Source organism: Homarus americanus, unplaced genomic scaffold (assembly GCF_018991925.1).
Source record: "Homarus americanus isolate GMGI-L3 unplaced genomic scaffold, GMGI_Hamer_2.0 scaffold32929, whole genome shotgun sequence".
NCBI classification, from domain to species: domain Eukaryota; kingdom Metazoa; phylum Arthropoda; class Malacostraca; order Decapoda; family Nephropidae; genus Homarus; species Homarus americanus.
In genome coordinates, this window is record NW_024737097.1 from 19,030,232 (window position 1) to 19,043,941 (window position 13,710).

Below are 13,710 nucleotides of genomic sequence, written 5' to 3' on the forward strand. Positions count from 1 at the left end.
TAGCATTCAGTCTGCCTGCCCACCCCCTAGTATAGCATTCAGTCTGCCTGCCTGCCACCCCCAGTATAGCATTCAGTCTGCCTGCCTGCCACCCCCAGTATAGCATTCAGTCTGCCTGCCTGCCTGCCTGCCACCCCAGTATAGCATTCAGTCGCCTGCCACCCCCAGTATAGCATTCAGTCTGCCTGCCTGCCACCCATGAGTAACATTCAGTCTGCCTGCCACCCCTAGTATAGCATTCAGTCTGCCTGCCACCTAGGATAGCATTCAATCTGCCTGCCACCCCTACTATAGCATTCAGTCTGCCTGCCTGCCACCCCTAGTATAGCATTCAGTCTGCCTGCCACCCCTAGGATAGCATTCAATCTGCCTGCCACCCTAGTAGAGCATTCCAGAGTGCCTGCCTGCCACCCCTAGCATAGCATTCAGTCTGCCTGCCTGCCACCCCTAGTATGGCATTCAGTCTGCCTGCCACCCCCAGTACAGCATTCAGTCTGCCTGCCTGCCACCCCTAGTATAGCATTCAGTCTGCCTGCCTGCCACCCCCAGCATAGCATTCAGTCTGCCTGCCTGCCACCCCTAGTATGGCATTCAGTCTGCCTGCCACCCCAGTACAGCATTCAGTCTGCCTGCCTGCCACCCCTAGTATAGCATTCAGTCTGCCTGCCTGCCACCCCTAGCAAGCATTCAGTCTGCCTGCCTGCCACCCCTAGTATGGCATTCAGTCTGCCTGCCACCCCCAGTACAGCATTCAGTCTGCCTGCCTGCCACCCCTAGTATAGCATTCAGTCTGCCTGCCTCCACCCCTAGCATAGCATTCAGTCGCCCCCCACCCCAGTATGCATTCAGTCTGCCTGCCACCTAGTATACATTCAGTCTACCTGTCGCCCTCATCCCACACACTGTCACACCCACCAAGCACACTAGGTAAGGCGTGAGTCAGTACACCATCACACATAATGTTTGCCGGCAGTCAAGTCATCTGGAAGGGGGGATATCACCTCAGCAGCTGGTGGTGATAGAATGTATTACCTGCCTGCCACCTGCCAGTCACCACTCTTATAAACCTCGTCATCAGTTATAGTCAAGTCAGTTAGCTCTTACACACCTTCCCTGGCTGACTGTCTCAAAATTTATGGTAGAGTTTGGGGCGTAATTTTGATGCTGTAGGTAGGGTGAGGTTGGGTGGGGTGGGGTGGGAGTGGGGAGGTGGGAGTGGGGTGGGGTGAGGTGGGGTGGGAGTAGGGGTGAGGTAGGGGTGGGGTGGGGTTGATAGGGAGGGGTAATGTAAGCCCTCACCTCCCTTATAACACCCCTCTCTCATCCCCTCCTCACCATCCCTACTTTTACCCTCTTCTAGTCTACTTCTCCCCAGTCTCTCTCCTCTCTTCTTCTACAATTCTCCTTTACTTCTCTTCCTATTTTGTTGTGTCTCTTCTATCTCCTTTCTTTGTCTTATATTCACTTAACACGTTCCCTCTCCTCTCTACTCCTACTACTATTACTACGACTTTTTTTTTCATATCATGGCCTCCAGCCTCCCCCAATAGCCACACCTTCGCCGCCATTTTATTACCTTAAAATTAAATATCCTAATACAGTGTTTTTCAAACTCTTTTTACTGCGACCCACAGCCATAACAACAATTTGAATTGCGACCCATTAAACCTAAGTGTAATGATATGAAATGAATAAATCAAAGACAAACACTGTTAGGTTAAGTTAGGTTAGCTTAGGTTAGATTACGGGGGGAAAACTACGATTACGAGTTTTTCTGCGCAAAACGGATGACATGAAAGGTAAAGAAAGAATCAGGAAATGCTCTCCTTGCAGTCGCTTCCTAGACTGTGGAGTGTACATTACAATAACCAAGCCTAAATTATGGTGCATTTATTTTTATTTTCTTATTTATTTTCGCGACCCATTTTATTTATTTTTTCTTATTTATTTTCGCGACCCATTTTTATTTTGCGACCCAATTTATTTATTTCGCGACCCACTGAAGGGTCGGAACCCATAGTTTGAAAACCCCTGTCCTAATACATAAGTAACTATCCTAGCTGCTATTACTACTACTATTACTATTACTGCTACTAAAATTACTACTACTACCACAACAACAAAAACAACAACAACAACAACAACAACAACAACAACAACAACAACAACAACAACAACAACAACAACAACAACAACAACAACTACTACTACTACTACTACTACTACCACAACAATTACTACTACTACACACTCCTTCACACCTCACTCATCACCTCCCAATTAAACCACAGGTATATAACTGGTACTGAGTTACCCCATTAGTGCAGAGCCAGATTAGTCGGTCCCTCACGAGGCGGGTGGGTAAGACGGTACAAGTGGGGGGGTAAATGACGACACAAGTGGAGGGGAAGACAGAGGTATGTTCTGTCGACTGTGTTGTGTTGGATGGTTGAAAAAAATACAGCTAAAAATAGTTAGAGACTCCTTGTTATATGAGAGAGAGAGAGAGAGAGAGAGAGAGAGAGAGTATATCCCCTAGGTGACGAAACAAGGCGGCCTACCTCACTCACTCCCTCGGTGTGTGGTGTCAAGTCGATAGAGCGGTGACCCCCCTCCCCCATCACTCACTGAAGGACAATCGACTGACATAATGAACACAACACTACACCTACAGCAGCTACTGAGGCAGGAAACACCAGGTCACCATACTTACTTCCCTCTCTCCCTCCTCTGTTCCTTCCCTTCCCTCCCCTCTATTCCTTCCCTCCCCTCCCTCCCTCCCTCTCCCTCTTCTAATTCGTTTCTCCTCTCACTTTCTCTCTCCTCTCCGTCTCTCCCTCCTCTATTCCTTCTCAGCAGCTCACACTACCTCCCTCCTTCCCCTCCCCTTCTCACCCACTTGATCCTACCTGACCGTCTTTCTCCTCTCCCTTCTTCCCGGCTTATTCTCCCCTCTCTTCTCCCTTCTTCCAGGCTACACTTCCCCTCCCTCCAGCTTACCATCTCCCTTTTTGTCTCTCTCCCCAATTCCTCCCCGACCCCCTCCCTAAACCGCCCCTCTCTCTTCCAACCCATCACCATAAAAACATCCCTTCTTCCCCTCACCCCTAAACCACCCCCCCTTAAATCACCCCATTCCCCCCCTCTCACCCTTAAACCACCCCATCCTCTCCTCACCTCTAAACCACGCCCTAAACCAACCCATCCCCCTCCCCCCAAGCTGATGATCTCATTCCCCGCTCCAGACGTCAACAACACCACATTAACCACAACAACAAAGGCACCACACCATCTACATAATCCATTACGCATAGTACCTATTTAAGCATACTGCTCCCCCTCACCATGTGGTTCATTTGCATACAGACTTTGATTACGATAACAGATGCGGGGTTTTTTTCCGGTGTGGTGCTCTGGATACGGTACCTGGGATGACTTTACACACAGACAGACAGACAGACAGATGGAGACAAGAGCTACCAGGGATTATTTCTATATCCTCAGGCCTAATTCACTAAGGGGGGATAATAATTCCCCTCAACACACTGAAGTGAGGTACTGATGATTTGAGGTACTGATGTTGCGAGGTACTGATGATGCGAGGTACTGATGATGCGAGGTACTGATGATTTGAGGTACTGATGTTGCGAGGTACTGATGTTGCGAGGTACTGATGATGCGAGGTACTGATGATGCGAGGTACTGATGATTTGAGGTACTGATGTTGCGAGGTACTGATGATGCGAGGTACTGATGATGCGAGGTACTGATGATGCGAGGTACTGATGATGTAGAGGTAACGATGATGCGAGGTACCGATGATGCGAGGCCGATGATGCGAGGTACTGATGATGATGGAGGTACCTGATGATGATGATGCGAGGTAAATTGATGATGATGAGGTACTGATGATGATGTGAGGTACTGATGATGATGGAGGTGCTGATGATGAGGTACCGATTCACGGAGGTGCAGTACTGATGTGATGCGAGTACCGATGATGATGAGGTAATTGATGATTTCAAAGGGTACTAATGACGAAGTGTCATAAGGCTCGAGGGTGTCATAAGACCTGTGGGTGTCATAAGACTGTGGGTGTCATAAGACCTCGTGGTGTCATAAGAATCATAGGTGTCATAAAACCGTGGGTGTCATAAACCGTGGCGCTTAAAAACCTGTTGGTGTCATAAAACTCGTGGGTGTCGTAAAACTCGTGGGTGTCGCAAACTCGTGGGTGTCGTAAAACCTGTGGGTGTCATAAAACTCGTGGGTGCCGGCAAGACTCAGGGTGTCATAAGAACTGGCTGGTGTCATAAAAACTCGTGGGTGTCAAGTAAAACTCGTGGTGTCATAAACCTTCGTGGGTGTCGTAAAACTCGTGGGCGTCGTAAAACTCGTGGGTGTCATAAACTCGTGGGTGCGCTGGCAAACTCGTGGTGTCATAAAAAAACTTGTGGGTGTCGTGAAACCAGGTGTCATAAAACCTGTGGGTGTCATAAACTCGTGGGTAACAAACTCGGTGTCAAAACTCGTGGGTGTCGTAAACTCGTGGGTGTCATAAAATCAGGTGTCGTAAACTTCGGTGTCAAAACCTGTGGAGGCTATAAAAACTGTGGGTGTCATAAAAACTGTGGGTGTCATAAAAAATCAGGGTGTCGTAAAAACTCTGTGGGTGTCGTAAAACTCGTGGGTGTCGTAAAACTCGTGGGTGTCGTAAAACTCGTGGGTGTCGTAAAACTCGTGAGTGTCGTAAAACTCGTGGGTGTCGTAAAACTCGTGGTAAAACTCGTGGGTGTCGTAAAACTCGTGGGTGTCGTAAAACTCGTGGGTGTCGTAAAACTCGTGAGTGTCGTAAAACTCGTGGGTGTCGTAAAACTCGTGGGTGTCGTAAAACTCGTGGGTGTCGTAAATGTAGAGGGAGGACAGTGTGGTGGCGCTGGATATATGGACGGACACAAAGAGACTCCGTTGTTATCATCAGGGAGCGTGTGGAGGAAAGTCTCGTGACGCTGGTTTTAAAATATTGAGTTAATCTGAAGGGTAACACACACACACACAAAGTCAGACTGATAAGCAAACAGACAAACAGACGGACGGACGGACGGACGAACAGACAGACAGACAGACAGACAGAGACAGACACACACACACAAAGACAGACGAACGGACGAAAACAAACACACACTATACAACTCCCACGCCAGCCACAGAGAAGTCTACGGTCACACCCACCCAGGTTTGACTAACAAGCTTAAAAACGTGACCTAAACTGAAGCTTAAAAAAAACTCTCTCTCTCTCTCTCTCTCTCTCTCTCTCTCTCTCTCTCCATGTTTATAATTAAAAAACCTTGTAAAATAATATAAAAACAAATACTTATAACTACAGCCAATAATAAGCAGAAATTGTCTCCCCAAATTGAAAAAACAAAACAAAAAAACAAACAAAAACAAAAATCAATGACTAATTACATTTTACTGAAGGAAAAATATGAGCGAACAGAATGAATGCTTCCACAAAACGCGTCCCCTTGTGAGTAAGAGATAATTTTAGCATCAGCAACGATCAATATCACAAGTCATGAGAGAGAGAGAGAGAGAGAGAGAGATACGCATAGTCCAAGTTGTCATGCTCCTTCCACCGCCTCTCGCTCCTTCCTCTATCTGTACCCTATGACGCCCTTACTCTGGGGATAAAATGGGCACTGAGAATATTGCTCCTGGAGTGAGTGAGTGTGTGGGTGGGTGAGTGAGTGAGTGAGTGAGTGAGTTGAGTGAGTTGAGTGAGTGTGGGAGTTGAGTGAGTGAGTGTGGGAGTTGAGTGAGTTGAGTTGAGTGAGTGAGTGAGTTGAGTGAGTGAGTGAGTGAGTGTGGGAGTTGAGTGAGTTGAGTTGAGTAAGTGAGTGAGTGTTGGAGTTGAGTGAGTGAGCGTGGGAGTTGAGTGGTGAGTGAGTGAGTGTGAGGAGGAGTGAGGTGAGTGGTGAGTGTGGGAGTTGGGTGGTGAGTGAGTGTGGGAGGTGAGTGGTGAGTGAGTGTGGTGGTGAGGAGTGGTGGTGAGTGAGTGAGTGAGTGAGGTGAGTGAGTGAGTGAGTGAGTGAGTGAGTGAGTGAGTGAGTTGAGTTGAGTGAGTGAGTGAGTGTGGGAGTTGAGTGAGTGAGTGAGTGAGTGAGTGTGGGAGTTGAGTGAGTTGAGTTGAGTGAGTCATAGCTGCCGCCACAACACAAGTGCTGCTCCTCAACAACCCGACCAACACCACCAACCGGAGCCCCGCTGTGTGATGGTGACACCTGCAGTATCCTAGCAACTGTCGCCCCGCCTTCCTCCTCTCTCTCTCTTCTTCTTCTTCTCTCCTCCACTTCCCTCGCCCTCATCTCCTCTCTCTCTTCCAGTCTCCTCGTCTCTTCTTCTTCCTCTCCTCTCTCTCTCTCTCTCGCTTTCTCTTCTCACCCACCTTCCCTTTCACCTCTCCCTTCTTTTCCACGTCTTCCCTCTCCCTCTTTTCCCTACCTTCTTCATTGCCTTCTTCTTCTTCCCCTTCACCTCTCCCTTCTTTCCTCCTCCCTATCCTCCTATTCACCTCCCCCATCACCCTCGTTTTCACCTCTCCGTCTTCTAGCGATCCTCCTCCCCTGTCCCTCGTCTTCTCTCTTCCTCTCCCTCTCATTCGCCATCTTCTCTCCCTTCCTTGTTTCCTTCTACTCTCCTTCCATCTCCCTCGTCTTCTCATCCTGTTCCCATTATTCCCCGTCTTCTTTTGTCCTTCCTCCCCTCACCTCATCCAATTCCACCTCTCATCTTTCTCTTACCTCCTTCACTTCCACCTACCTTCTTTCCCTCCCCCCATTCCACCTTCCGTCGCCTCCAAAAGGTCCATAACACAGGTGGGGTATAGACCACACCGAGATATACCGGTGACCATGCAGTCCTTCCAGTCCTCCTTAAAGAGCTTCTGCCCGCCCGCCCGCCCGCTTACTCGTTCACACACACACACACACACACACACACACACACACACACACACACACACACACACACACACATGCATATATACTGTATCCGTGTGTGTGTGTGAAAAATAAAAGGTGGGACAGAGGTAAAGCAGCTCCGTGTAAAGGAGGAAAAAGCGAGAAACAAAAGAAGAAAAAAAAGGGGTGATAAAGAAGACACAAGGGAGGGGGGGGGAAGAATATCCAGTAAGAAAGGCTTAAAATGGAGGGGAAATGGATACAAAGGAGGAAAAATGGATAGAATGATGGGAAAAAAGGATAGAAGGAAAGGAAAAAGGATAGGAGGAAGGGAAAAAGGATAGAAGGAAGGAAAAATGGATATAAGGCAGGAAAAGTGGATAAGAAGGCAAATGGCCTGATAGAAAAATTGATAGAAGGAAGGAAAAAATGGATAGGATGAAGGGAAAATGGATAGAATGAAGGGAAAATTGATAGAGTGGAAGAAAAATGCATAGAATGAAGGAAAAATGAATAGAATAAAGGGAAAATGGATAGAAGGAAGAAAAAATGGACGTTCACTTCACTCTACGTTATTCAGTTCACTCTACACTCTCCTTATTCTCTTAATTATTTACTTATTTTTTTTTTAATTCACCTTCTTCATATCTATCGTGGAGTGTAGCTATGGTATTGGTGGCGAGGAGGAGGAGGAGCGGGGGCGGGGTGGGCGCAGAGCAGGAATGGGGCAGGAGGGTCGTAGCCATAGTAACCCACACAATTATTACAGTGGGGGGGAAGCAGCAAGGACGTCCCCCCACCCCTCACCTTCCCTCAGTAACCCACTATAAATACCGTCCCCAGCAGCCTTACCATCTTCTTCCCCTCCCCCTTCCTTCCTTCTCCTCTTCCTTCTCCTCTTCCTTCCTTCACCTCTTCCTTCCTTCTCCTCTTCCTTCCTTCACCTCTTCCTCCTCTTCCTTCCTTTTTCTCCCTCCGCTAGACACAACCCCTTCGCTGTCGTATCACCCGTCACCCTGGTTACCTCCCTCTCCCTGTCACCCATCGTGTCACCCATCACCCTGGTTACCTCTCTCTCTCTGTGTCACTCATCACCCTGGTTACCTCTCTCTCACTGTGTCACCCTTTCTCTTCGTCATCCATCACCCTGGTTACCTCTCTCTCTCTCTCTCTCACTGTGTCACCCACCACCCTGGTTACCTCCTCTCTCTCTCTTATTACCTCCTCTCTCTCTCTGTGTCATCCATCCCCTCCACCTCTCTCTGTGTCACCCATCACCCTGGTTACCTCCCTCTCTCTCTCTGTGTCATCCATCACCCTGTTTACCTCCCTCTCTCTGTGTCATCCATCACCCTGGTTACCTCCTCTCTCTCTGTGTCACCCATCACCCTGGTTACCTCCCTCTCTCTCTGTGTCATCCATCACCCTGGTTACCTCCCTCTCTCTCTGTGTCACCCATCACCTGGTTACCTCCCTCTCTCTCTGTGTCATCCACCATCACCCTCCTCTCTCTCTGTGTCATCCATCACCCTGGTTACCTCCCTCTCTCTCTGTCACCCATCACCCTGGTTACCTCCCTCTCTCTCTGTGTCATCCATCACCCTGGTTACCTCCCTCTCTCTCTGTGTCACCCACCACCCTGGTTACTTTACATCGCTGGTAACTTTCTTTTTCTATATCATTTCACAGACTGTGTCACCCCGAGTCCTGGTACAGCTTGGGTCATGTTCAGGTGAGGACCATTATTTTCCTTTTTCGGGGACACCTTTTGTCAGCGTCAGCACAGGCTATGGTTACCTTAGGTCATGGCCATATGCAGTCATCTTAGGTCATGGCCATATGCAGTCATCTTAGGTCATGGCCATATGCAGTCATCTTAGGTCATGGCCATATGCAGTCATCTTAGGTCATGGCCATATGCAGTCATCTTCGGTCATGGCCATATGCAGTCATCTTAGGTCATGGCCATATGCAGTCATCTTAGGTCATGGCCATATGCAGTCATCTTAGGTCATGGCCATATGCAGTCATCTTAGGTCATGGCCATATGCAGTCATCTTAGGTCATGGCCATGTGCAGTCATTTGACGTCATGGTCAGTTGAGATCAGGTCAGCTTGGGTTAGGGTCACCTTGCATCGTGGCCATCTTAGGTGAAGGTCAGCTAGAATCATGACCATTATGAGACAGGATCAGCTTGGGTGTGTGTATGTGCCATCAACTACCAGTGGATCATTCCTGTCGTGTGACACGCAGTGGTCGCTGGTACATCCACCCTGGAGATCGATCCAGCCCTCCACCAGGCTCCTGCAAGACTTCATCAACAGCTTAACTGCCACAATAACCTCACCAGACTACACGATACTGAGACAAACTTTCTTTCTCCCATATTTTAGCTTAAATTTCCAAGAAATTATATGTTAAAGTTTGAGAAACTATTAAAGACATAAATATCACGCGCGTGTGTGTGTGTGTGTGTGTGTGTGTGTGTGTGTGTGTGTGTGTGTGTGTGTGTGTGTGTGTGTGTGTGTGTGTGCGTGCGTGCGTGCGTGCGTGCGTGCGTGCGTGTGTGTGTGTGTGTGTGTGAACCCTTACAATTCATGTAATTAGGAGGGGGTGCCTCTGACTGACAGACCACTGGCAACAATAAATCAATAAATTAATTATAATGTAGTGTATTTTTTATTATGTACTTAGTAAGTTGATTCATATCATGGTGAATTATCCATACATTAAACTATGTGCACATTTTATGGGAATTCTAATGTATGTATGTATGTATGTATGTATGTATGTATGTATGTATGTATGTATGTATGTATGTGGATCCCTGCGTGAGTGTGCACGAGGACGAGACAAATGAGTGTACTAATTGGGTCTTTCTGCTTACATAAATTCATAATATTGCCAACAATTACAGGAGCGAACACGGACCTTGTTAAGTACTTTTGTGGCGTAACATGGTGAACGTGCAGGCTGTCAGACGTACAGTTCACTTGTAGTAATCTGAACCAGTTATGGATAAGTTTGTTACAACATCTAATCGGGTTAACATGAACTTGATACCGGGTCCCCTAACCTAACCATCTTTGTCTTATACTACTGTACACCTCGTAATATCAGGCTCCCTCAGTAAACAAAGACAATAACAAGGTCCATAAACATACATTACTAAATCACTAGTATAAACACTGGCTCATAACACCCTGTTTATCCTCAGCCAGCTCCACTAACACACATTATCTGTACCCACGTCACATGCACGTTATGAGGAGTGACGACACAAGGTATTCGCCACCGTCAACCTCATGACTACAATTCATATAAAATATTAAAGACGTGAAAAAGTTGAATCGATGCTTCGCGGAGCTCACCAGTCCAGTCTTAGGGGCCATTCCATTTATTGATATATCATAAACAGTGACATTTTAAGTTAAATCATTTTAAGACTCGCAGAATCGATACTGTGTGACTGCTGCTCGCTCGCTGAGTTTGCGACTAGTGCTTTCTCTCCGCCAGTTTCTTGCTGACTCACCATATGACAATTACATTTTGCAGTCCTTCTTAGAATCACGTCAGCAGTCGACCTGAATACCGTCATCATTACCAACATGCTACATGGTTTGGAGGCTTACCCAGGCCCCTCAGAGTCAAGCAATAGTTTTAACTAGACGCCAGGCAGCCGGAGCCTGCCAGCTGTGGCCACGGTACCACTGGCGGCCGCACGACAATATTTACGGCTATTTTTAACCTTCATCTTTTAATCTCGCCATCAATATGGATCAGCCTTAGTCCTCAATGAACCCGTAAATCAATGCGAGTGACAATTCAACAACCCTAAATGAAGATGACATTCCAACTGCAACGAAGAACACATGCACGGACGAACGCACTCACGCAAGCACTTTCACAGAAAGTGGGATAGGAAGACCGGTGGCCGCAGGCGCGCAAACACACACACACACACACACACACACACACACACACACACACACCAATGGGAGAGACAAATGGACTCAAACCAACGTATCATAACACGTCTTTTCAGAGTGAGAATAAAAAAGCAGTAATACCTCTGTAACTATCTAGTACAGCTGGACACAGGGAGGACATACAGTAATTATTCATGTGCGTCTTGTCCTTGATCTTTCAGTGACGTGTACCACCAGGCAGCGACTGACCACAACTGTTACGCGTAAAAACTCCAAATGATCTTCCTCTAAACTTCTAAAGTCTCATCTCACCACCCCGTCCATGATGTGACTATAAGCATCATCATCATCATCATCATCATCATCATCATCATCATAATCATCATCATCATCATCATCCTTCACAAACACTCTCCTGAACATCCTAGAAGGTAATCATCATCATCATCATCATCATCCTAGAAGGTAAACAAGCATTATTATTCATAGCGGAAGCGTGGACGTCATTCTTTCCCAGCCCTGAAGCCACCAGGTAAGGTAAGGTGTATTATATATATATACACCGTCGCTGGGAGTCGAGATACCGTCACCAACTACCGCGATCAATCTAGAGGGATTATGGCTCACGGAAACTGGCGATAACCATCAATCACTCGGGTGGGTGGGTGGGTGGGCGTGGGTGGGCGTGGATGGTGGGGTGGGTGAATGGTGGGTGTAGTGTGGGTGGTTGGGTATGCTTGGTAGATGGGTGGGGTGGGTGGGTGTGGTGGATGGGTTGGTAGGTGGGTGGATGCGTAGGTGGGTGTGGTGTGGTGGATGAGGTGGGCGGATCATGAGGCCCACCACATACCCCCCAACACCTCCCAAAAGATGATAAAAAAAACGCAAACAAAGAAAAAAATTATTAACTCATACTCAAAATAATGGATAAGGGACATTATATATTAATTACCTTTTTAGGATAGTTTATGCGTCTGTGTAGTTACTGTGTTGTTGCGTGTAATCAAGTAGATAAACCGGTTGTTATGTTTTACGTTGCAGAAACCTATTATATCGTAATGTAATGTAGATACACCTTGTTATATGTTTTTGTTGTTTTTTTTAACCAAGTATTAACACAAGTTCGGCCACACACGCACGCACGCACGCACGCACGCACACACACACACGCACGCAAACACACACACACTTACAACATGCCTTACCTTGGATCGTTAGGTTGGTTTGTTTGCATCGTGACATTTTTCATCCGAATGTTTAAATACCCCGTGTGTGTGTGTGTGTGTGTGTGTGTGTGTTTTTTTACCTTTTCACTACCCATAAAACAGGGTAATAATATAACACCTCACAACGACGATGGAAAGACGGCACAAGACCCGAGACTGCAGGAACACACCAGCCTCGACGACACCACCTGGAGGAGCTTCTGCAGGAGGATCTATTCCATAATGCTGTACAAATGGCTTCCTTCATGACCTATTATGATACTAAACAACTGCCCCTCAACTGCCGTCTTCTGTCTATTTTCCCCATGACATATAACAACTACTAACCCAGCCCATGACCTGCCATAATTCAGCCCATGAACTACCGTGACTCAGCCCATGACCTGCCATAACTCAGCCCATGACCTACCGTGACTCAGCCCATGACCTGCCATAATTCAGCCCACGACCTGCCATAACCCAGCCCACGACCTACCATAATTCAGCCCATGACCTACCGTGACTCAGCCCATGACCTACCGTGACTCAGCCCATGACCTACCATTACTCAACCCACGAACTGCCATTACCCAGCCCACGACCTACCATAACTCAGCCCATGACCTGCCATAACGAGTGACCCAGCCCATGGTGTCTAGCGTGATCCAGCACATGACATTGCATGAATCAGGCATAACGTGCAATGACCTGGTGTGACCCAACCCAGGGAGGGAGGAGGGGGAGAGTAATGTGGCGTGCCCGGGGCTGTGGGAAGGTGGTGGAGCTGCAGTGACGCCGCCCCCCTGAATTACTTGATCAATATAATCGTTTGCCCTCCCCCTCCCCCTCTCCCCCTTCCCCTTCCTTCTCCTACACCCCATTCACCCAACCACCACCACTACACGCCCAGACTCCCACCACAAATCCATTACTATATATCCTACCCACACCACCACATTAAACACACACACACACACACACACACACACACACACACACACACACACACACACACATACCAACATACACTACCCACACCACGCTACCAACACCACACACTACCCACACCAGACCCTACCAACGCCACTCTATATACACCACATTTTACACACATTACGTACACCACACCATACACCATCACCTTACCCTAATCACACCACACACCTTAACTTCACCACAACCTCCCCCACCATCACCACACCATACCCTCCTAATTATGAACAATACTTCGCTATCAACAAGATGACCTTACAGTACACCACCATACTCCTGACCACCATAACCAACAATGTCACCATACACCACATCACCACCATACTCATCACCACCAAGGCCAGATGTGAACATTTAAGATAACAAAAGAAGACATATGAAGTGAAGAACAAAAATATTCCCACTCAACCACTCTCAGTCCTACAGTTAACCCACTCAACCACTTTCAGTACTACGATAAGCCCACTCAACCACTCAGCCAACCCCTTGCAATTTCTGGCTACCTGGGGGAAAATTAAATCCGAGTGTGTAAACATACCGACACTGGAAAGGACCTTCGCCCCCAACTCGAGAACCTTTCCCTACTCGAGGACCTCCCCCTACTCGAGGACCTCCCCCTA

At 47.6% G+C, this 13,710-nt stretch overlaps 1 protein-coding gene across 4 annotated transcripts in view; it reads right to left on the reverse strand.

Annotated features, from left to right (window-relative positions):
• LOC121873273 (E3 ubiquitin-protein ligase ZNRF1-like) overlaps nt 1–13,710 on the reverse strand; it is a 126,365-nt gene that overhangs the window by 52,154 nt on the left and 60,501 nt on the right. The window lies entirely within an intron of this gene.